This window comes from Triturus cristatus, chromosome 7 (genome assembly GCF_964204655.1).
Source record: "Triturus cristatus chromosome 7, aTriCri1.1, whole genome shotgun sequence".
Lineage (NCBI taxonomy): Eukaryota > Metazoa > Chordata > Amphibia > Caudata > Salamandridae > Triturus > Triturus cristatus.
This window is the reverse complement of record NC_140590.1, coordinates 1,060,043,583-1,060,068,889: the sequence shown is the minus strand read 5'-3', so window position 1 is coordinate 1,060,068,889 and position 25,307 is coordinate 1,060,043,583. Positions and strand designations below refer to the sequence as shown.

At 45.2% G+C, this 25,307-nt stretch overlaps 1 protein-coding gene across 3 annotated transcripts in view; it reads right to left on the bottom strand.

The window, feature by feature from the left end:
• Positions 1-25,307, bottom strand: part of NR3C1 (nuclear receptor subfamily 3 group C member 1) — a 514,836-nt gene that overhangs the window by 164,184 nt on the left and 325,345 nt on the right. The gene's annotated exons all lie outside the window — the stretch shown is intronic.

Below are 25,307 nucleotides of genomic sequence, written 5' to 3'. Positions count from 1 at the left end.
CCCCACTGGGCCCATTTACTCGGTCTCACTTTATCTACCTATTCTACCCTTCAGAGTCTTTTACTTGGTCCTCTGATGAATCTTGAGCCGTGCTGAGAGGGGTCGGATATAGGGGATCCAATCCAGTTATCCAATGAGGACCAGGAATTGGGTAACCAACCTACAAACTCGTGATTAGATTCATATATATAACTCTCAATAATTTCTATATTTGCTAAACAAATACAGGATTATTAGAGCTAGAGCAAATCTTCTGAAGAAATTTTGTAGGACTAGAATCAATAACGGAGTAAGGGCTAGGCTAAATAATAACATTAGAACCTGTTGACCAGAGATCCCTCTATTTAAATTCCTATCCCTCATTAATATTCAATTGGAATGTGCAGTCAATCATTGGAGACAAGTCATAGAGAGACAGAAAAAAGATTTAAGGATGGTTAGAATTTAGCAGTACATTTTAGGAAAAGTAAATACATAAATATTAGGCATTCAAATTTAGGAGTGCCGAATAATCAAATTTCTCTCTAGTGGCCCAACAATTACCAGGGCTCTAGAAGAAAAGTTCAAGAAAGGATGTGAAACATCCGCTCAGAGGTTTTCTCCCAACCAGAGGAGAGAGTTTGGGAATAGCACACACACAGCGTATGTGTTAGCTCAAGGAAAGCCAGAAGAGTCCGCAAGATTAAACGCTGTCTCAGAGTCTGCAAGAGCAAGATGGAAAAGCCGACCTCATCATCTCATAATCTACTTCTTCACCACTTCGGTACATGATGTATTTTACATTTTCCCAAAATCCGGGGTGACACCTACTGGGTCACCTCATCGGGTCAGACCACTCAGTCCATTGGTAAGTTTGTATAAGGTGTCTGTCATGTGGTATAAAGAAGACACATTTTATGGCAAAAGGTGGTGATCATCACATAATCTGTTAAACAATTCAAAAAGTAAAGTTGTAAACAATAAGCCTTTAGCAAAGGCACAAGAGGACAGTTTCTCATGGCATGTGTTCCCAAAATAACAAAATAATAGTGAGTAGCCCTAGTATGTGCATGGGAACGCTTTCTATGAAAAATAGGTTTCTTTCACATTGGAAGTCTATGAAGCCTTCCCATAAGAACGCAATCAAGCAAAGGTGAGAAATTATAGGCCCAAACTTAATTTAGTTAATGAAATACACAATATAACATAATGGAAATATGCATTACATTCTAGAGTTTCCAAGACTTTTATAACTTTTTCTTCAATTTACTGCACTCATAAAGCAATATAATTTAATTGTAATTAGCACGTGTAACTATTACTGCGTTTTCAACGTGTAAAACAATTTCAAATGATAAAATCATGCTATTTATTTTAGTAATTCTCATTAGTACATGTATGAAGATCATTCTCTGAAAGTTTCAGAGCATTTGGAATTCATTTCAAATGTGCAGGACCATTTTCTCTTTTTCTCTGTTGGTGCACATTTTAACATGAGCAAAGATAAAGTTGAAAGTAAAGCTCTTCATTAAACATTCGTAGTGTCATTCGCTTTTAGAACCATTAATGCTTCACATACATTATTATTATTATGGATTGGTTAATGATATCTCTAACACGGGAGTTATTACATTCAAATTTCAATTCCATGTTAAACAAATACACCATTGCAAATTTTAGTAAAATGTACAACTATGTTATTCAAGATATCTTTCCTACTATTCTACACTTTTGTCTGCATGTTTTTACGATGCAGTAACAATCTTTTCATGATCTATTGCTCAGGATTCTCCCAAGGTATTGTGAGCACCAATTGTGCCCGTTTGTCATTTTTCTCTCAAAGATGCAAACATCAGTTTTGTGTGTCAACTAAGGAATTCAGCAGTTTATCAAAGCCTACCATAACCGTGTAAACAGCCCCATGGCTCAATCTCGGACTCCGTACCCAAGGGCAGGGAAAGGATCAATAGAGGAGTGAACGAGAGAGGAAGAACGAGAAAGGGCAACAGTTGGGTCGTAGGAGAGGAAGCAAAAGACCAAGAGAAGAAACAGAGTGTGACAGAGACCGAGAGACAACTTACAGAGGAAAAATGACAGTGGCAAGGAGACTGGGCGAGAGAGATTCATTATGAGAATGAGCATTAGAAAGAGCGCAAGAAAAAGAGAGAACGTGAGAAATAAGAAAAGGTAGAAAGTGGGAGAAAAAGAGAAAACAAGGCAGTGTGATAGTGAGGGTTTAGGCAGCGAAGGAAGCTAACAATAATGAGACAGAGAAATAAAAGCATGCACGGTACAAAGAAATATTTGAAAACAAAGACAAAAGAGGACAACAACAAAAAAAACAGGGAAATTATGTGCAAGAGAGCTAGAATTAGGGGAGAGTACCAGAACATAGGAGATGAAGGGATAGACTTTGGTAGGAAGAAAAACGTAGAGATTCACGAAAAAATATAAGGTGAAGGCGTGATTTGTTGCTACAGCCGAGAATAAGAGGCTCTGCCACCACATCCAACACAGTAAGATAAGGTGCTCAGATGGTAAGACTCCAGACGCAAGGCGTATGCTCGGGTATCTTGAGAGGGTGATGTTAGGATTTCACCACAGCAACACGTGCATGTGTCCATCAGGCTGATGCAACGTTTGCACACACACTCCTAATATTTTCCAGAGCAAACACTCGACACGAATAAACTCACTGCAGCTAGAAGGAATTGCTTAAACACCGAATTGGGCCCACACGGTGAAGGGAGAAGCACGGTAGGAATGGCCTACAGGGCAATCTGACAGTGTCCGAAGGGCTTGTCTGACTGGTCAGTATATGGGCTGGGTTTTGGCTACTTTAGGACCTGCTTTATGCTCTTTGTGGCGGATCTTACTGATGATTTCCCGATATTATTAACACTGCCTGGAGCACCCCCAAATACATGCAGTCTCCCACACCATGCAAAACACCTTTGCAATGTGCATTCACAAGTTCAAAATTGCCCAGATTTGCAGAATGTGGGCCTTTTTAATCTATTTGATTTGCTAATAAGAGCCACTTTATCTTGATGCCAGGACGATTTTCTGTCCCCTGCGACCTTGAGCATTAGGGTGTGACAGTCCAATGCCTTTTCAGATCAGTCTATCAAGGATAGACTCAAAGGGGCAACCCCGTATTCTATTTTTGACTAAATCTTAGCTTTCATAACCCAATGCATATCATTGAAAATGGTAAACAAATACATTTGTTTGAGTTATTTGAATTGTGCTTGTTGGCCACTAAGGATTTCATATCAGAAAGTGATACGAAAGCTAAATTATAAGGGATATGGAGATGCATCCCCCAAAAATATACAAAAACCCTGTGGAATGTAACATAAGTGTAGCCAAGTTTATGCTCCTCGGCTATAGGGGAGTTCAATGCAGGCGGTTCCTCCTTTAGGGCGGAGGAGCGTCGCCCTGCCTGCAGCAACGCTCCTAGGCCCTAAAGGAGCAACAAATGCATTAACATTATTAATATGGCCTCAATCTAATTTCCAGGATGTGAATGCTACCGGCGAGTGCTGGGGCGATTACTGCTGATTGACAGCAGCAGGGATGACACGTGTGGAGTGCGCATGTCGGATTGGGCAGCTGTTTTGCAACGGCCAACCAGACACAAACTTCTGCCGCACCAATCCAGCTGCTGCATAACAGCCGTGGGACTGAAGACACAGACTCCCAGTCGTAAAAGGAGCGTTGGGTTAGCGTACTCCATCCAATCCTGAAACCTCTTTCATGCTGAAAACAGCATGAGAGTAGCTGCAGGATTGTTTATAGGTTACTGGAGCGAACCTGCGTAGCTCCAAGAGGCGTGTTTCACTATCACTGGTCTTTCGGGAAATGAGGTTTGTAAGCCAGTCCGGTGCTTCTATACTTCAGAGGCCAAATAATGTGATCTGTGGAGACCGAGAGAACACTGCAGCTAGTGAACTACACCCTTACGTTATTCAACTCAGACCAAAAAGGTGGCATGCAGGGTGGACCCCTGCAGCTGGTGCTCTTACCCTCTGAGCTATCCTGCAATGAGAACTCAATTCCTGAATGATGCACCTTGACGGAGCTATACAGCAGTTGCATTTAACTCTGTTAGTGATAATGGACCGTGATCTGCTGAGAGCATACAGACTTATGCAGTTGGCACATTAACCCCACTAGCTATTGCCCTGGGTTCAAAACCTTAGACCTGTGCGTTGCACACATACCTCTACAGCAAAGCGTGTCCTGATTATGGAGGCTGCTTTGCTGCGTCAGTCGGTTATAAATAGACTGCAGGAGTCGAGTCAGGAGAGGACACAGTGCCAGGCTCTGCTGCTGCAAGGACAGTGTGGTGGATGCTGGCGGGCCCTGAAACAACATGCCCCAGTAAGGGTCTCTGCAAACCCCCCCCCCCCACTCCTGGTCTTTCTTACCTCAGTAAAGAAGGCTTTCTGGGGCAGTCTGCTAGAATGAAACCGGGCCAAACTATGAAGCCAGACCGAGCTAAATTACCCAGTCTTCTCTTTTTTTAATCTTACCTGCCAAGCGCTCCTCTTGGTCACGTGTTAAATTGCTATCCGGAACAGTAGTCGTAAACGTTCAATTTAACATGTTTCAGTATTTTAAAATTTTCCGTATCAACTTAACTAATGTAAATATTTCATTGTTTAAACGAGGACAACATCAAATTAAACTATATCAAGTTTTTGGAGAAAAGTCTTACTGTGGTCGTCAAAACTAGCTGATTACCACATTTAAAGGTTACTCTGATAAAGTCAATAAACCAGTGCTCACTCATTTTGACCCCATTTGTACAAATAATGTAATATATATATATATATATATTAGTTGGCCACCCTTACCGATTGTGTTGGACTTCTTGTGATTGAGAATAACAGGTACCTAGGACTGTGGGATAGAACCAGCAGCGCGATCTAGCTAAGCTGGCAGGTTGTGCTTGGTTTGGAGAGCAGCTGATCGGCACAAAAGTAGACTTATCCTTAAGCGCATAGAGGATTCCACTGAAAGAAATAAACCAGAAGAACAGCCAATAGGTAGACGTGTTTCTATAAACCTTTTTCAGTTTGCCTGAGAAGGAAACATTGAAAATCAGATGTATTCGCCCTAAAAGGCAGCGCAACATGGCCATGTATACCATTAACGTCAGCGCTGCCAGCCAGACACCTTCCAAAAATGCTGGTTTCTTTTAGCTCATTTTGATGATATGCGTTGTGGCTCATTTCCCAAAGATTTCAAACGCCGACGTTTTTACACTGCAAGGTTTGTGACAGCGCCATCCGTAATAAACGATCTTCTTTGTTTGAAACCACATAATTTGGCTCATTAGGTTAGTGCTCTGAACGTATTGTTTGTCTGCCCTGTTGAGTTGCACTACACTCTAGCACAACGGTATGCTTCTGTAAAGCTGTTTGAACATATTTGAGATTTGTAGTTTGTATGGTAATCGTTTAGTGGTGTGTTTCTGTAATACCTATGACTTCATGGTGTAGGAAAGTGGGTTTATGTTGCAGTAACCCCTACTTTTTGCCAGATTTCTGATGCACTTTGACTTGATGTGCCGTAGGTCCCCGACAATCAGGTTCCCAAGGCCTGTGTTCTTTCCCAAAACGTTACCTTGTACCCCAATTAGCCCCCTATGGCCACATGTAAGTCCCTTGTAAACGGTACCAGGGGTACCAAGGGCACTAGGACCAGGAAAGGCCTCCAAAGGCTGCAGCACATACTGTGCCACTCTTAAAGGTCCTGCACCTTAGCACACACACACTGCCATTGCAGGCTGCGTGTTCTGGTGCAGAGAAAAGTGAAGAATCAACATGGCACACATACCTGTGAACAAAGCCTGCAACTCACTGCCTATAGTATAAGTAAGACACCCTCTAGCTGGGTGCACTCTACCACTGGTGAGGGAACAGTTGCATGGGCACTGTACCCCTACAGTGTCTAAATCCATTCTTAGAGACACTGTAAGTGCAGTCAAACCATAAAGAGTACATGGTCTAGGAGCTTGTCATTACAAACTCCACAACACCATAATGGCTTTACTAAATTCTGGGAAGTTTGGTAGGAAACGTCTCAGCATAATAAACCCACACTGATTCCAGTGTGGCATTTATTATACAGTGCACTTAGAGGGCATCTTAGAGATGCCCCCTGAAAAACAACCAGCCTCTGGTGGGTTCCCAGACTGGTAAACACCAGCCTGCCACCACGAAACACATATCTGGACACCTGGGGTGGGAGCCTTTAATTCCTGAGCCCAGAAACAAAGCCTTTCCTGGGCGAAGGTGTTCACACCTCCCCCAAGTCAGGAAGAGCCATCTGTGGCAGGGGAGCATCAAAGCCCTTTCTGCCTTTGTAACATGACCCCCAGCCTCTCCTGCTATCAGGAGCAGGCCCCCTTCCTGTCTCACTCCCTATTCAGTGGAAAAATTAGAACAGCTCAGAATATGTGCCCACCTCGGCCAACTTCACCCCTTAGGTGGGGGAGGCGAGGCGAAGCCCCCTCTTCAGTGCCCGGCATCTTGCCGATGGCAGGCGGCACTCTCCAATCAGGGTTAGGAATTGTGCACACTCCCCCATGTGGGGTGAGCACTCCAAGGGTGTAGTCACCCTAAGGTCAGTAGCCCATTGGCTACTGACCTTGAGACCCCTAAAATGCCCCTTAAATACAGTATTTAGGGGGCAGCCCTGAACCCAGAAGGGAGATTCGAGGAAGAAACGACAGAGGAACCGTGCTGACCCAAGAAGAAACCGAGGACATCAACTGACTTGGCCCTAGCCCAACCAGCCTACAGCGAAGAAACAGTCGGCATGTCCCAAAAGACCCCCTAGAGCCCAGAGGACCTGCCCTGCACTCAACTAACAGACTCTGTCTCCCGTGAGCACCAGATTTGCTCACACCAAAGACTAACCATCAGAGTCCGGACTCTGAGATTTTGCACCACTCTGCACCCGGCCGCAATGGACCGAGGCCACTTCCAAAGAGGTCCCCCCGGTGATCCTATGTTGGGATCTGGTGACCCCCTTATCTCCCACAAGCATCAAAACTAAACCTGCAGTCTTTACTTGAAATGTACCCCTGATCGCGACCAAAGGTGGTAAGACAACTGTTCCCTTGACCGAAGCAGTCCAGGAGATCTGGCTGCGTCTGTTAGACTGACGCCGACCACGACCGATTGCAGCCTAAGGAAACCGGCATCTAAGACGCCCCAGCACTTGATTCCTTCCCGGCCTTGGGTGGCCCAACCGACGGTGTACAAGCATTTCCCAGATCCCCGTCGCCTTTCCAGTCATGGGTCGCCTTAAAGAAGTCCCCCCCCCAACGAGCCTGCAGCTTTCCAAAATCGACATTCTCCACTGACAAGCCCAGGGACCCCAACATCCACTTTACCTCCTGCACCCAGCTGCCTTGGTGCCGCTGTAGTTCTTGTGTCGGTCGTTGGCCCCTGCAGTGCCGACTGCAACCTTAGGAGCTTTTCTTCCACACCCAAGTGGCCTGCTTTCAAGCAGACCCCCAACCAAAGGCCCCCTTAGCCCATAGGCTAACGTTGAGCCCTTGCACTCGGCCGCCCCAGTGCCGCTGGTGGTACAACTAGAGTGTCCACCTGCACCTTAGGGAACCTTGAGTATTTACTGTGTAATTCCAAGTAGTCTAAAAGGCGATATCAACCACATTTCCTTGAGCAGTCCTGCATTTGCAAGTATTCCAGTTAGGTAAGCATACTTTTTTATGCTTACCTAACTGGTCTGGATACTGTCTCTGAGTGTGTGACATCAGCGTTGATTGAGAGTATACAATAAATGCTTAACACACCCTTCTGATAAGCCTAACTGCTTGTCCACACTGCCACAAATAGAGCTGTTAGTAATGATCTAATTTAGCCTCTGCTATACTTCTTGGGACCCACTGGACTCTGTGTGCACACTATACCTTACTTTTGTATGGTATATGCAGAGCCAGCTTCCTACACATGGGTTTTGTATTCTGCCTTATTGTAGGACCATGGACCCTCCGACAATACAGAGGTGTTTTTATTAAAAGACCACCAGAGGCTCCATAATATGATAAATACAATCAGCCTGTGTCATGGGTTAGAGCCTTAAATTATTTTGCACTCCAATTATGTCCTAACTATTGCTTTATTAAACTTCTTGCTTTCTCAAATTTGCTTGAAAATGCACCATTTGGCCATTCTTTTTTCAAAATTTTCCTACCCCCGAACTTGCCTTATGATGGTCCGGCTCACTCGCTACACTCCCTCGCCACAGGGCACTCATCCCAAACTTTTTGGCCACATCACTTTCAAATGTCACCTGCCGCCACTGTGTATATCCCTAATGTTGATCTGGGGTGTATTAATTTCCGAGGAGTGTTTCCGAGGAGTGTTTCATTCTCTATTCCTATTCCTTAATGATTGTTTCGGTCATGCCTGCTATATATGTTTATAGTTGAAAAGCACTCCATCCTTTCAACTGGGAAATTGTATAATACTACACTGCCCTTTATTGTTCTTTTTACTTTTCAGTGAAGTAAAAACCAATAAAAAACAAAAAGGGTTTATATTATTTGCTAAAATAATTAATTTCATGAACAAACCGTTACCCTTTCTTACAGCTTAAAGTTAGCTGCTCCCGCTACAGTGGGTGTTGTACGTGAACTTGACTCTGCTTGGTTACCAAGACAAAATGTCCATGCGTCAGAATTACAAGCATAATTTGAAAAAGAGTACTTATAAGCACAACAGGGACAGGCATAGACGTCCGCTGAACTGGCAATGAGGTGATAATTGCTTTTAGGCCGTGTATATTTTTACTCAAAAAACACGCGCCCTTCTTCGCCATTGCACAGTATTTTTTGGAGGTTGCGAAATCAGCTCCCACACAAAAAGTCTGTTGATGAAATTGTGTTAAACGGTTTGTGTGTTTCACTGGCTTCAACAATCCCTCTGGTGACACAAGCTTTCGCGGGACCAGGGTCCAGTTTTGGTGTGCTCCCCGCCCCCAACATTGGGATTCTTATTGACTTTCAAAGGATGAAAAGCTCAGTGGATCTGCCGGTGTTCAACTCTGTGATTAACAGGTTGCACACTGATATCTACTACAGGGATATTAACTATATCAATTGCACACTCTATAACGGTTTACTTCGAAACAAGCAGAACAGAAGCATGAAGCACCATGTATATTATTTAAATTTGTGGCACCTTAACAAGTCGCAAGGTGGCAAATGTCATTAGTGCACTGGAAATATACAGGACACCCTCCAGGGATATTACCACTATCCTCTGAAAGCAAACACTCGACCTTCCCTGTACTGTTTCTACATCAATCATCCACCCAGTTTTCTGCCTACATATCTATGCTACAGAATAGGACTGGTTGTGTCAATGTTCATTGAAATGCAGCAGGAAAGCATAGTGAAACCCTGCACCTTCTGCACTATTGCTTTTGCAGGACAAGCCATCCATTCTCCTCGCCCACCCCGGAACCTCCAAAAAAACATTGGCACCCTATAATGGCTAGTGTCTAGTAGTATTAGCTTTCTGTGACAGTGCTGGTATTTACATGGTACAGACATTTAAACACAGCATGTCAGGGATGTGAGTGCTACAGTGTTTTTCTCTGCCATAGAGCATGTTTTCTGTGTATTGGGTGTTTTGGGTGTATTGGCCAAATCGTTCAATAAGACTCTCTTAGATAGGATCTGAAGGTTGCTGACCCTGCTGAGATAGGATTTAACCCGGGAACTGGCAGTCTGGACGAATGTATCAGGTTTTCATTGTTCGATCTTAAGGAAAGGGTTACTTATCCTGTTATCATCTGTTCGTGGAATGAACTGCTGTAGATTCCCATGCTATGCATACTCCTGCCATCTAGTGTTAGGCTCAAATATGTGCAAATTGTTTTTCTTTGAAGAATTCTTCTCAAGTCACAAGGTAGTGTGACTCCGCCTCTTGGTTGCAATGTATATGGTCATCGGCTCCATTGTTAGATAGTTTTTCTGCACGATGGGTGAGAATGACAGCAGCAGAGCGACATAGGAAAGAGAGAGATAACCATGCAAGGAAAGTAGAAAGAAATGGCAACTGCAACAGCCAGATGAGTCTGGGGAGGAGGGAGGGCGCATGTGAATCTACAGCACTATTTGCCACGAACAAATGCTTACAGGGTAAATAACATTTTCCATTCAAGGCATGTGTGGCCGTAGATACATTTGCAATGCATCGACTGTAAATCAGACCACCCCCCAAAAAAAACAGATGGCTAGAGTGTGGATTTTGCAGAAGACTGAAAAAGGGTACATAGTACAGTTTGACCAACATTCGCTTGTTGGCAGGCTAATATGTCTGCTCATTAGTGCTTTGTGAAAGTGTGTGGTGTAGACCAAGTAGCTGCTTTAAATAAATGTCAGTTATTGGGATGTTCCCAAGGAAGCCCATATAGTACTCTTACTTTCTGGTGGAATGGGCCCTAGGAAGAACAGGTAAAACTATTTTTAGCTTTTGTGTAACAAGTTAGGATGCATTTAACTATCCATCTGGCTACGCCTGATTTCGATAAAGTATTTTGTGTATGTGGTTCAGAAAATGCAACAAACACTTGCTGGATTTTTGGAAATGGTTTTGTTTTATCTATACATTTCATTAAGGCTTGTTTGACATCTAAAGTATGAAGAGCCCTTTCTACAACTAAGTCAGGTTGTGGAAAGAAGACTCGGAGTTCTATCGATTGGAAAGAAGAGACCACCTTAAGAAGAACTTTAGGGTTGGCACGGAGGACTTCCTTATTTCTATGATCCTGAAAGACCAGTTCTTTCAAAGTTAAAGCCGAGAGCTGACTAATATGCCTTAGTTATGTGACAGCTTATAGAAAAGCTACATTCCAAGAAGGAAATTGTTAGGCACATGGCTGGAGGGGCTCAAAAGGAGGACCCATAAGTCTCATGATGACAATTTTATTATTCCACAGCGGGCCGGAGGCACTCTGGGAGGGATGACTCTTTTGAACTCCTCCGAAAAATCTTTTATGACAGGAATTCTGCAGAGGGACACATGTTGCCTATTTAGAGGTATGTGGCCACAGCTGCCAGGTGTAGCCGAATGGAGGTGGAGGCTAGACCACATGTTTGGATGTGTAGGAGGTAACAAACGATGTTCTAAACTGTAGCTGCTAGGGGGTCACTGTGGTTTGAGAGGCAGTAGCAGACAAATATTTTCCATTTGGTGGCGTAGCAGGCACAAGTAGTTGGCCTGCGTGCCTCCTTAAGAATATTCATGCATTCTGGAGGTAGACTGAGATAGCCAAATTCTAAGACGTTGGGAGACAAATCGCATGTTTGAGTGTCTTGGGATCAGTGCGTCTGATTTCTCAATAGTTCTGCGTGAGAAGGTCCAGCCTGTTGGGGAGCCTCTCCTACAGAACCACTGAAAGTTCCAGGACAGTGGTGAACCAGGGTTGTCTGGCCCAGGTGGGGGCTACTAGGGGGAGGGAGGTCTGCTGTAGCTTCCGAACCATGAACGGAATGAGAGGCAGAGGTGGAAAAGCGTAGACAAATATCCGTGACCAGTTTATCCCTAGTGCTTTGCCCATGGACTGTGGAAATCTGGAGACGAAGTTTTGGCATTTTGTGTTTTCTACTGTGGCTAGAGCCACATCCAGAAACCCCCATCACAGGAATTAGTGAAGGAGGACTACTGGGTGGAATTCCCACTCATTGAATTGTTGCTGCATCCTGCTGAGAAGATTGGCAAAGTTGTTGTCCACTCCCAGGAGGTATTCTGCCAACAGGTGGATCTTGTGGTGGAGAGCCCAGAGCCAGATGAACTGGGCTAACAGAGAAAGCTGAAGGAAGCGGGTGCCATCCTGTTTCTGAATGCAATACATTGCTGTCACGTTGTCGGTCGATATGAGGGCTATCTTGCCCACTATGTGGGAAAGGACGGCCTGGGGGCTAGAGGGATAGCTAGCAGCTCCAGATAGTTGATGTGGAGATCCCTGTGGGAGGGACTCCACTGGTCCTGGAGGTGTGCCCCTCCCCCACCCCCATCGAATGAGAAATGTGTCTGTTCTGCTGTTGATCTGCGGAACTGGGTTGAGAAAAGGCAGCCCCCACAACATGTTCCTGGTGTTCCACAACTGCAGAGAGCAATGAGTGTGGGCGCTGATCAACACTAGATCTTCCCAATGACCCTCCTCTTTAGACCACTGATGCATGTGCAATCTTGCTTGGGGTACTATGCAATTGCAGGAGGCCACCATGCCTAGCAGGGGCATGTCTGTCAGTACTGTGACATGTTGATTTGGCTGAAAAAGTGGCAGCGACGTTTGGAAAGACTGGAGTCTTGCTGGACTGGGATGTGCCTTACCAACCTCCGCATTGAGGATTGCTCCCAGATATGGTTGAATTTGAAGTGACTGGAGATGGAATTTTACAGCATTGAAGGTAAAGCCCAGTTCGTGCAGTAGGTCTAGTGTGGTTTGGGCATGTGCACAGCCCTGCAGTTGTGTTGCGCTCTTTATCAGCCAATCATTCAGGTAGGGGAATACATGCATGGCCTCTCTTCACAGGTGTGCGGCTACTACTGCAAGGAATTTTGCAAAACCTCAGGCTGCTGTGGCCACCAAAGCACTTTGAACTGGTAATGCAGGGCACTTACCCTAAACGGCGGTATCGTTGATGCGCCAGATGCATTAAAATGTGGCAGTAGGCGTCTTCTAGGTCGAGTGCCACCATGGAAGTCGTCTTGCTGTAACAGAGGTATGACATCCTGAAGGGTGACCATGTGGAAATATTCTGATAGGATGAACTCCTTTAGGGGTCTGAGGACCAGAATGGGCCTAAAGGACTAGTCTTTTTTGGCAATGAGGAAGTAGAGGGAATACACTACTGAGCACTGTAGATGTTGTGGCACAGGCTCTATGGTCCTCTTGAGGAGGAGTGCTTGGGCATCTTTCTGAAGCAGATATTGGTGTTCTAGGGAGAGGAAATGTCTGTGGGGTGGTATGTTTGGTGGTGCGGAGGTGAGCTCGAGGCAGTCACTATGTTGGATGATGTCTAAAACCCACTGGTTTGAGGTGATGTGTTGCCAAGAATGGAAGAACTTCTGCAGTCACCCCCTTACGGGTGTTGTGTGACTAGAGGAAGGAGTGGCAGGTCATTGCTTGGCTGTGGTGGCTTCCTTGGTGGAGCTACCTTTGGCGCTATTTCCACAACAGGCACCCCTGAAGTAGCCCCTTGCAGAAGGTAGTTTGGCAAGATGGCATTGAAAATACACGGACGCTTTGGGGGATGTCGTTTTGAAGCATACGCGATATGCGGAGCAGCGAAAGGGCCACCATGAGGAAGGCGTCTGTAAGGCACCCAATGCTTTCGCCATTTCCATGTTTTTAAAAAATTTCACCAGCATCTCATCAACCTCAGACACAAAGAGACATCAGACACTGAACCAGGCATGCCTGCAGAGGAGGAGACTAGAGATGCTGTGTCAGTATGTGGCCCAAGTTGGGATGGATGACAATTTGTTTCTATAGGGCATCAAACTGCTCCTGAAACTTCTGGAGGACTGGTTCGATTGGCTTGTGAGCTGGTCTTTTGGTCAGACCAGAGTGTCTGGGAACTGACTTGTGCTTTGAGGCCGACGGTCAGGTCGAGTTGGTGCAGAGCTTAGAGCGGGTAAAGCCAAAAGTGTCTAATTAGGATTTGCCTCAGTGCCGAGCCAAAGCTGGGCGTGGTGTCTGAAGGTGCTAGTCAGTGCAGACTATGTCCCGAATGCAGTGGAGGCCGTTGGTCCAAAGCGGCTGAAGGCCCCTTGTGGGGTAGAAGCTCGGAGCAGTGTTGAGGGGAAGGGGAGCTGTACTCATGCCCTGTTGAGCCAGTGAGGGGAGGATCCTCGATGTTGAGGTCGGAGCCGGAACTTACTTCAGGCGATAAAGCATGCTGATCAGTGGCCGACGGCTCAAGATAATGTTCTTCCTTGAAGTACTGGGTGCCAAAGAGATCTGGAGTATCTTCGCGCTCCTGCTCAACATCTTGAGTCGACAGTCCTGGAGGTATCGATGGGTCTTCTTCGACCAAAAGGACTGACAAGCGTTGCAAGAGGCCACGTCATGTTCGGGTGAGGGCAGAGATTACAGACCTTGTGAAGATTGGCCCTGGGGTACTTTGCACGACACTAAGGGCAGTATCAAAAGGGCATCTATTCCAACACAGGTGCTTCATGAGGAGAGCGAAGTGAAAGAAAGGAAAGAGAGGCCCTGACGGGCGAAGCTCTATGAGGGGATGGAGTCGACAGGCCACTATCCCAGACCATAATTGGAAGCGCTGACCTGATATGAGAGAAAGTGAAAACGCGATCAAAAATTATACTGATGGGGAAATAGAGAAGTGAAAACTATCACCGCAATGAACTTGATTTAGAGCACAGAAGCACACGTCTGAACCCAATGGCTAAAAAAATGAATTTAACCATGGAGCCGATGACCATGCGCGTTGCAACCTAGAGGTGGAGTCACGTTACTTTGTGACTCACAAAGAATTCTTGGAAAAACAACTTGCAAATATCCCAGCCCAACACTAGATGGCAGGAGTATGTATAGCGTGTGCATTTACAGCTACACATGCCTCAAACATATATTTCCTGATTGGCCCTTGCACAATAGTGGACTTGAAAAGGGCTTTTGACTTTGCCATCAGATTAGAATGGGAAGCTTTGCATGCTCATGGTTATCTGGTTCTGATCAGGGTACAACACCATTTTGGTTGAGACTCCTCCGTTTGCGCATGCTAAAACCCACTGAGCAAGCGAACAACTGAGTAGTTAGACAGGGACGTTTTTAGGTGCCTACTTTGTTTAACACTCTTGGAAGCTATTGGAATGCATTTCTTATTGACTTGAAAGCTGATCTACAGCTGGTAGATTCACTCTATTCCTTTTCCGCTCCTTTGCAGATGGAGTAATTATAGTGCAAACCGGAAACTCACTGTTTTATGTCTTGAAGGATTTCGAGCAGGACAGCATTAAAAACAGTCTCTGTGTTGTTGCTGACATGAGAACACAAAGATAATTCCATTGAAGAGTAAATTCCATCAGGAATGTTATGCTGTGAGCGGAGTGGATTTTGCAATCTATCTTCTACTCTTCACTTATATTTGCAAATTAAAACACAAAAAGTGTCACCTATTACACAGTGATTCTACTACAGGTGAGGTGTACTGGACTACATCAACTGCTGTTGCCCCGCAGAGGGATGAATTATGGGGTTCCGTCATGTGTACCTGATCTTCATTCAAGACTCTTCTCCAAGTGCTTTTTAATTGTTTCTTCCTCATCTTCTCCACTTAATTCTTAGATTCCATCCTATCTGCTCTCCTTACTGCCAGTCAGAGAACAACTCCCTACATAATTTCTCAAGGTTCACCTTAAAGATAAACACTACTGACACTACTATTTGCCTTTGGCTCCACTCTTTTTGCTTTTTTGTTACTCTGGTTTCTCAAGTGGTCAGCTGACTATGTGATCAGGCCTGCGCTATACAAGTATCAATACCTAATTAGAAAGTAAAAGAATGGTCTCCTAACAAGTGGTGGCTGAAAATCAAATGTATGGGTTCTATTGAACGCCTACGCCGCTGATTCCCAACCCATTTTTTAGAACGACAAATTTCAGCGACCCAGCTAGCTTTAAAGGATGAGATGGACAACTTTTGGATGTAACTAAAGCATCATGTGGTAGCGCACTGTCATTTGAACATTCAGTTTTACAGCTAAAACTATATTGCACACAAATGGTAATGTCTGGGAATCAGGTTTAAGAGAATATTTATCATTTGAGCATCAGCAAGTGAAATATTTTCGAGGTTAAAAGCACCAGCTGAAGAGTTCCTTGTGCACCCAGCAATTTGCAGGCCATAATGAAAATGTCTTGCTAACTCTGGTGATTACTGCCTGCTGCAGAGATCTTAGTCCTCCAGTTTCTCTAGTCCAGTTCTGACTCAATGTAAGTAGCACAGAGGGTTAATGTTACTGCTACAAAGCATGTGTAACATGCAGATCATACAACTGCGTCAGAAATCTTTTTTTTGTCACTTGCAGTTCATAAGTTGCAATCCTAAAATAGCACAGCGAGCTCTAAACTGGCATCAAAGAGCTACATTCAAACAGCAAGGCCTAGGTTTAGAACCTTATATGCCCCCTCCCAGTCTTTTGTTAACTCAAGGATGCTAAAAAGGATACGGGCAGAAAAACATTCTTATTAGTAAAGCCAACCTAGTCCACTGTGTTACATTTTAAAACCTGAGTGTGTGCTTCTCCACAACAAGCCCTCCTGAAATATACTGCCTACCAGTATGGATGACATGAGACTCCTACACTGTGTAGCCCTCATTCTTTTTTTTTTTTTAATGATTTTCTATTCATTGATTTGCATACTTGCATGATTCATTGCCTCTGTATAATGTGTGTGCGTGATATAAAGTTGTCAGACGCCCTGCATTTGGTATGAGTAGCACGAAACTAAAAGAAATTAAATACATATGAGAGAGTGGCTATGAAGAGTTGAGTCGTACCCTTGGAAAATGGTGGTGCAGGAATCCATGGAGTGGTAAGTGAGGGGCTACGGCCTAAGACTGTCGCACCATGCACCACCGACGCTAAAGTTTCCCCCAAGTTGTGTGTTACAAAAAATGACATCCTACAGCCTTTCCTTTTGCAGTGCCTGTACCCAAGCAATACTGTCACATAATTCACTTTACTTTCGCTGACTGCAGAGCGAGAACAGATTGGAATCACCAATCAAAATGTTAACAAACATAAGCAGCAATCTGTCCTAAGACAGAGCCTAGAGTTTGACCTGTGTCTTTGAAGCGCAGCAAATGGGACAAGATGATTACAGAATTTAAAGGCATCTTTATTTAATTTTTTGGAATTTCACGACCCACCACAAATTGGCTCCTACAGTTTGGGAAACACTGCTCTACCCAAAAATACAGTATCATCAGTTTGCTTTGACTAATAGCAGAAATACATGTATTACTGGGTGGTCCTAAAACCAGTCTTTGACTTGGGCCAAGCTCTGGTTCAATCCAGAGTGCAGTACTTAAAAGAACCTCATGGAAGCAGATCACTAAACTGCTCTTCCAGTCTAGACCCGAGTGATTACTGACAGGCCTGAAGTCTGGCGCGCGTTAATCTAACCACGTGGCCAGTTTGTAAAGACTTCTTTGTTCACCCACACAAGTGCTCTCAGATCAGGTATTTCAAGAGTGTGTTTAACTATGTCACATGTATTCTAGTTTATACTGTAGATGTTGCAATTTGTGAGACAATTTTAGTGGAATAGTAATGACTCCTATTCCCACCCCACAAAAAAACCTTGAGAAAGATATCTCGTGTGTTTAATTACCAAAGAACCATGCAGTGTTTCTATGGTGCTCCAGAAAACACCCCCGGCAGACGAGTGCAGTGAATAACTACAGCTGCCTACTTGGGGAGAGGAGGTTTGGGTGGGAGGGGAGGTTGCTTTAGGAGTCCATGGAAGCCCGGTGCCCCCTCACAAGAGGCAACCGCTGGGCACACAGCTGTGTGACACAGAGTCACTCTGCCTCCTGATGCCCTAATTTGTCTCTGAACCCTCAACTGTAATATAGTCCTGGCAAAAATGCATAGAATTGACGAGGGGCCACACTGAAATTCAAATGAGGGCACATCCACTTGGGTTCACACTGACACTCAATCGGCTTTGACATGATCCATATTACAGAAGGGGCTGTGCAAGCGCCTGCGGCCCCTTCTGTGATACGATAGTGCACCGGGAAACAAAGAACAGGTAGAAACGCCTGCTGTACGCCTTGGGCACTATGTATCATATGGCACTTGAAGTCAAAGCCTCCATCTTGTATTTAGTGGTTTCATAAGTGGACACTTAGTCAAGTAAAACACCACAGGCCCTATTATGTATAGGGCGCACTTTCCCTGTTTGCGCCCAGGCGCATCTTGAAACAGGTGCACCAGGCACAGAGAAAGCGCTCCCTTTTACATAGAATGACCTGCCCCCTTGGGCAGACGCAAACTTGTGCAGCACATTCATTTTTATATATTTCATTTTTATATATATTAATACTGCTATACCCGCTATGGTCCAAATGTACCTCATGGTACATTGTATATAATTGTTTTGCCGTTACTGCTAGGAGAATCCTGTACCGGATTGTATATATATTAATGCTGCTATACCCGCTATATTCCAATTGTACCTCAGTATACATTGTATATTGTATATAACTGTGTATAGCTATACTCGCTATATTCCAAATGTAACCCATGTAACTGTGAAGCGCTCAGATACCCAAGGGTCACGTTAGCGCTATATAAAACTCTATAAATAAAATAAAATAAATAAATAAAGTGAAATACGGAGCGGCTTTGAAGCAGCCGCTCTGCATTTCATAATGCAGGCAGCAACTCGCCTGCACTTTTAAAGGGGATTATATAACAGCTTTCAGGCGGGTGCAGTGAGTGACTGCACCCACATGCAAGGGGATGTCTGGGGGTTCATAGGTCCCACTTTGCCGCATCCTTAGGGCTGTCATCGGGTGGCGCACGGTCAGTGCACCTCCTGAGAGCTCCTTTGCCTCTGTGCCTGCGTCTGTAATATGGCACAGGCGCATAGGCAAAGGGATTCATTCCCTCATTTGCATGGGGAAATCCCCCACGCAAAGGAGGAAATGCCCTCTTGAGAAAGCGCTGGCGCTTTATTTGCGCCAGCGCTTTCAGTATTACAGAAGGGGCCGCACAAGCACTTGCAGACCCTTTTGTAATACTAAAGTGCCCCAGGGGTGCGCAAAGTGGGCGCAAACAACCCTTGCACCCCTGGGGCACTTAGTATAATACAGGTCCAGAGCCCTTCAGGTTCAGCAATATTCGCTTTTACGAAGTAAAATTCTCAAGAGTGTTGAATGCTCATGAAAGGATTGTGTGTGAAAGGATTGTGTGTGAAAGGATGTCGTTTTCATTTGGAGGCTATTGCACTGGACATAGGGTAGGGTAGGCCCCAGTGGCAGAGTATGCTCATAGTACTATGGAAGACTTTGCCTCTAGTTCTCCTAGTCCATCACCTTATAGGTAGGATTGGATCGGTAACGTGGGCACTCGGGCAATGCCCGATGGGCCGGTGTCCAGTTTCAGCTGCAGGCTGCTTTTTTTAGCAGTCTGGGGGGCCGATTTGGGCAGTTTATGCATTGTTCGATGCCGCCAGCGGCCCAGTGGGTGCTTGAGTGGCCTTCCTGGAGGCAGATGGGCGTCCATTACCTCCCTTTTATCAACGGGCAGAGGTGTCACTCCCTTTCTCTCACTGGGCCAGCCCATTAATATATGCATATTGAGCGGGGCAGGGGGCCCAGCAGAAGTAGCCTCACTTGTTTTCAGGTGTGTTTCACCAGTACTAATCCGTGCATTTTTTTACCCTCCCACTTTTAAAATAAATTTCAGCAGTGTTTTCCAGAAAGACAATATGCAAATGTGGGCCACATTTTTTTAGCGTGCCCGGACCGATTTTTAATCCCAATCCAACCCGGTTTATAGGTGTGCAACAGTACAAGGGCCAATATGTGACTCATCTTGCAGTGTGCTCTATGTGAAGAGTTCAGACTCTAGCCCCTTTGAATTAAGTTGTTACATCACCAGCTGTAAACAGCACATGGCACTATGAACTGAACACTGCATATTTAACAAGTCAGGAACACACATTAGAGTCCAAATATCACATTTAATGAAAGTTTAAAACCGATATTTTTGGATCAATCCCAGCAGCTAGAGGCAATCAAGAAATTAAGCGCTATATTTGATACTTGGCGTCCTTATCCTATCATTATTTATAGTCCTGACCACAACAATTCTGTTGCAACGCATGAATAAGGGCAGTGCTTGCTACTTAGTTCAATTTGCATCAGAAGAGTTTCCCTTGTTAATATTTGTCTGTCCAGGCGCTGTACACCTCAGATGAGGGTCATCAACAGCAGACTGCATCGCTTCCCACAGAGAGGACAATTGGTCTAATTTTGGGGAGCAGGACATGTAATAACGTTATCACTCACGCACGTGTCCTCTGCGTGAGTGATAAAGTTATTTAAAGTCCCCCATTTGAGGCCAATTGTCGGGATGTGTTTTGGGATCGGCGGAAGTAGTTTTACTTGCACTTCCGTTTCGTGCTGTTGAAATGAAAGCGCATTAATGACTACGTTTGAAGATCTGTTCCCATCTTGAAACAGGGGTGACTGATAGTGTCAAGAGGACTACCCCCATACATCCGAAAAACAACTGACAGATGAAGGAGGTCCCTCAAGAACAGATTTCAAAGGTGACTGTCTCCCACCAATCAGTTCTGAAACTAATATAATTCAGGCCTCTCAGAAATCTCGCTCACCACATTCCATGTTGACGACGGACCTGCAGAAAGCCAGTACCAGTATCCTTCACAGGGGCCCGTCATGCTAACAATTGCTCTCCGTATGCCAGTGGCAGTATTTTTTCATACGTGCCTCTATAAGCCAATATAATTGCCTTCTGTATACTAGGGCAAGGGCAGTCTACCAAGCATAACACCACGTTTTCGCCCATGCACACTTACATTCACTCACTCACAGCCCCCGATTCATTGTCACTTGTTCTCATTCATTGTCACCCACTATCTTTACACTCTACTCCGAATCACTCTAACTCATTCTAAGCCATTCTGACTTAATCATACTTACTCATGCTCACTTGTACTCACCCCCTCATTCTCATTCACTCCCTTAGTTTCTCTCACTCACACACACACACTCTCTCTCTCTCCCTCATTCACTCACTCTATCATTACTTGTACGTTATCACTCAGCAATTCTCACTCATACTCACTGACAATCCCACTCACGACCTGTCACTGACTCTCACGCGCTTCAATTTACACATACAAATACTCGCATAGAGACACTCTCACAAACACGCACACTGTCCAGCACTCGAACACACTCACCGACAAGCTCACATACAACATACATTTAAAGAGGTCTCAGTTCCAGCTCCTGGTGCTTAATTTTTCCATTATGTTTATGCTGAATAATAGACTGTTATTCACTATTTGTGTAGTCAAAAAGTGACAGAACACAAAGGTAGAGCACCTACGCTCATATGGGGGAGCTGCCTCTAATTTTGCCATTCATTATGCTACTTCTAAGCCCAGGGGTCACAGAAGGAGTGCCAGGGGTCGCAGCTGTGACCCCAAGTTAGTGCTGGAGGGGCCCTGCAGTGCACCCCTGGCTCTTGGCTTGCATTGTGGTGCAGAGGGCTTTACCTTCCTCAGCATGCGCTTGTCCATCCTCTGTTGCTTCCACACTGCCTCTTCCCTCATAAGCGCCCCCCATCTGTCAGCCTCATCCCTTGCTTGGTGAGTTGCAGGGTGAAACATCCGAGACTCCATAGGCATGCACTTGTTTAGAATGTAATCTCATTGTTGCTAAATTGGTGCCGCAGTCTAGGCCTGAATGCAGTGTGTCTTTCATTACTTTTGCTGGCAATAGGCAAGCACTTTTCCATGATACTGAGCTCCACTGTGAGACAGAAAGAGAGCCAGCCAGTGCTTAATTTTAGCTAGTGGTTGCAGGTGAGGCCCAAGGACTTCTTTTTCATCAACAGACTTTGATCAAGAGCAAGAGAAAGAAAAGACACAAAAGGCGGAAAGGAGGAGGTAGAGGAAGGCGGAAAACAGTCACAAAAGGAGAAAGCAGGGATTATAAAAGAACCCAGGAGTATCAGATAGTTTGACTGGGAGTGGCTGGCGGGGATTAGAGGTAGGAGGTAGAATCAGGCATACGCAGCCTTGGAATTTAGCACCCCGATTTTGGACAGCACAGGACGAGGCCTTTTAACCCCTTCCCCGCTCATGACGGAGCCGCTCCGTCATGAGCCACGGTTGCCGTGTGCTCATGACGGAACGGTTCCGTCATGTCACGGCCGTTGGCGGCCGCTCCGCCTACGCGGCGCTGTTTCCCCGCCTGTGCGGGGGGACAACGCAAATGGGCGGAGTCATGACGGAACCGTTCCGTCATGAGCACAGCTCAACCGTGGCTCATGACGGAGCGGCTCCGTCATGAGCACAGCGCCACCGCGCTGCCCCCCCGCACCCCCCAGCGCTGCGGCGGAATTCCCGCCGCAGCGAAAGGGTTAAGAAAAACTTTGGACTCCAGCAATTACAGGTGGGGGAGTGGCCCGAGACCTACCCTAACCAATCCCCCCCTTTCCCCTCCCCAGGGAATTCTTGGGGGGTAAGGGGGTTACAAAGGGACGCAGACACCATTATGGCGTTAGAGAATATACAATTCTCCAGTCGTATTGATTCCATTTCCATAAACTCAACATTCTTAACAGAAAATATCAAAACTTTCAATTGTTATTTACATTTGTACATCAAGACACTTTTGATTACAAGAACTAATACATGTTGGTTCCTATCAACAGTTCTTTAAAGGAATCATGGCCAGCCACTTCCCAGGCACCACAGCATTGACTATTCCGAATGATTAGGGACTGTGTTCCCCCTACCACAAACTGCACATCACAAGGCAAATTCACCTTGCCCCCTCAAGATAAAGGGGGCGTGGGCCAGCATGACAACTGAGCCCCCAACATAACAGTGCCAGAGCCAAACCAAGAAGGGTTCCCCCTGGCACCCAATGGGGATGGGACTGGGCAACCGGGCCCTACCTTGGACCCCTGGCACTGACGCCATCCTTCGACATCCTCCGGGGCTATGTAATGGAGTACCGTGAGAGACCATGGGGCAGTTGCTGTAGCGGAAGTCCCAACCCCATACGGCAACCCCCAGCCCCGGCTCTTAAGACAAAGGCTTCATAATTCAGAATTTACCTGCAATTCAATTACGGATGCCAAGGTTGACCACCTGTTTAGTGACAAGACATGACCCCTTCCCCGCCAGAGACGCACTCCAAGGGAATGGGAGGGTGGGAGAAAGAAAGCTTCGTCCGGAGGCCGCCGCGATCCTTCCCAGCAGCAACGAGGTCCAGGAGCGAAGATTCAAAGCGGTGAGGCAGCCAGGCGAGGACACAAGTAAAACAGGTGGGGAAACACTCCCCTTTTTATCCTCGCCTGGCTGCCCCACGCGTTCGTAGAGAACACATCAGTCTCATTTCATGAGAGTTATACTAAGAACATCGATGGGTCTGGAAGAGGGCAGTGAAGGATCAGTTTTAGCACTACATCGATCTCTGTGCCAAGTGGTACCATGCATCTCAAGAACACATTGAGTGCTGTGTATTAGTGGTCTAACGGACTGTCACCGACATTAAGTACAGCTTGGGCATATAAAAGACGGAATACATACAAACTATCACAAGGGGAGCAAAGAAAGATCTGTGGACTAAGTTGTTACAGTTCAGGTCACAAAGATCACTACACCAGTAAGTTTCGATTGTTCAGTTCACAGGGATCACTGTACCACACAATCTGCATCCTGTGAAAACCAGGGAACCCGCAACATACAAACTTGTGTCAGGGACGCAATATAGTGGTGAGAACAGAAATCTTTGTGTTGCAATGTTAAAATTCTTCAACATTCACACAAAGGGCGGTTGACACATAGCACACTCCATATGAACTCATCATAGTGAAAAAATCCTATTGAGGTCAAAGAGAGCTACGACCAAGAAGAGTATATAGGCAGCCATGACAAGATGGCAACATCACAAGAAGTGCAGCCTGCAAAAGGTGAGTCTCCTACACCATGCATACTCATTGAAGGAAGCTGATCATAAAATGAGACCAAAGACAGATTGGGGGAGGGGGGGGGGGGAGACTGTCTAGGGTCAGGCAAACCTTTCTGGAAACATCTTCACTAACTGCAGCCTGGGAAACTTAGCGGGTGGTGGAGAGAAGATAATGCAGGAAGACATTCCTACTGTGAGAGGAAAGACCGAGCTGGAGACTAAATGGAAACTGTAGTCCATTGTCAGAGTTGAGCAATAAGGACACAACGAGAGGGGCTTGGGTATCTCACAGAGTGCATGCATAAACCTGTGACATTGGAGAAATATAGCTTCAAAAAACAAAAAAGAAAATAAGTGGGCACAATTCACAAAGCCGCTTGCGCTTGTAGATGTATGAGTGCAAATGGCTGGACATACGATTACTAGGATTTAAGAAAAAGGTGACCTGGCAATTTTAAAAGTCATTTACGTTCAACAACAATATAATTTTATGTGGGGAGTAAATCTCACACAAAGAGTGTCAAGTGGGCAATTCCAGGCATGTTCAGCCTTGACAGTTTATGAACACGCATCTTATGGTCATTCACCAACATCTCACAACCTTTCCAATCCCAGAAATGGTCAGCAATTTACTCCAGATACAGGTGGATTAAATCCCTTCTCAAGGTGGGAAGAGGGATGTACCACCTCAAAACTTCATGGGTGTGGTGGAAAGGAGTTTCTCCACAAGGAAAGCACTTTTATTTGTGGAAAAATCAACTGAGGGATTACTCTCATCTTCACAAGCACTTTAGGTATTTGCTTGTAATCGAAGAGTATTCTAATAGAATTGACAATTCTCCAAAATTGTTAGATTTTGCAAATGCGTATGGGTTATTTTAGAAATACTGTTGACACTACTTGCTGAGACTGCAGGTAAACTGAACTGCCTCATACCACTCACCCTAACAGAAAACACATTGCATCAATGAATCACAGATACAACTGGTAGGCTTGGATGCATGGCCTTACCTAGAAGCACAGGATTAGATCTTTGTTTTACATAAAATGTGACTATGAACTGGATAACCCATGGGGTTGTGCAGGAGGAGGCTGGAATATACTTTTCTAGTGTACAAAATAGAAATGAAGGTGTCATTGATACCTGGCTAAAGTAATTCCATATTCTTTCAGGCACTGTGAGGACTCCGATATCAATCTTTGAAAAGAGAAGTAAAATGTGGGGGATTTTTCTCTACTCTAACTGCACTCTTCAAATAAAAAAACCCTGTCTTGGATGTAATATCAATTTAATCGAATAATGAAGTGAAACCTTTTCAAACAGCTAAAGAATTAATAATCCTTTACACCGTACATGACTTAAATTAAAATATGTCAGGGTTTTTTCATTCGGTAGCTAGACGCCTTTCATCAGTCCACCAACTGGTGGTATTAATGCCGCCTGGGAAGGGTTTCGCCGGATTAGTATCAGTTTGGAACTCGAATGCAGCAATCAACACTTGAAAGGTGACTAGTGAACCTGCCAAAGTGCTTTCCAATACCCGGTACCGCGT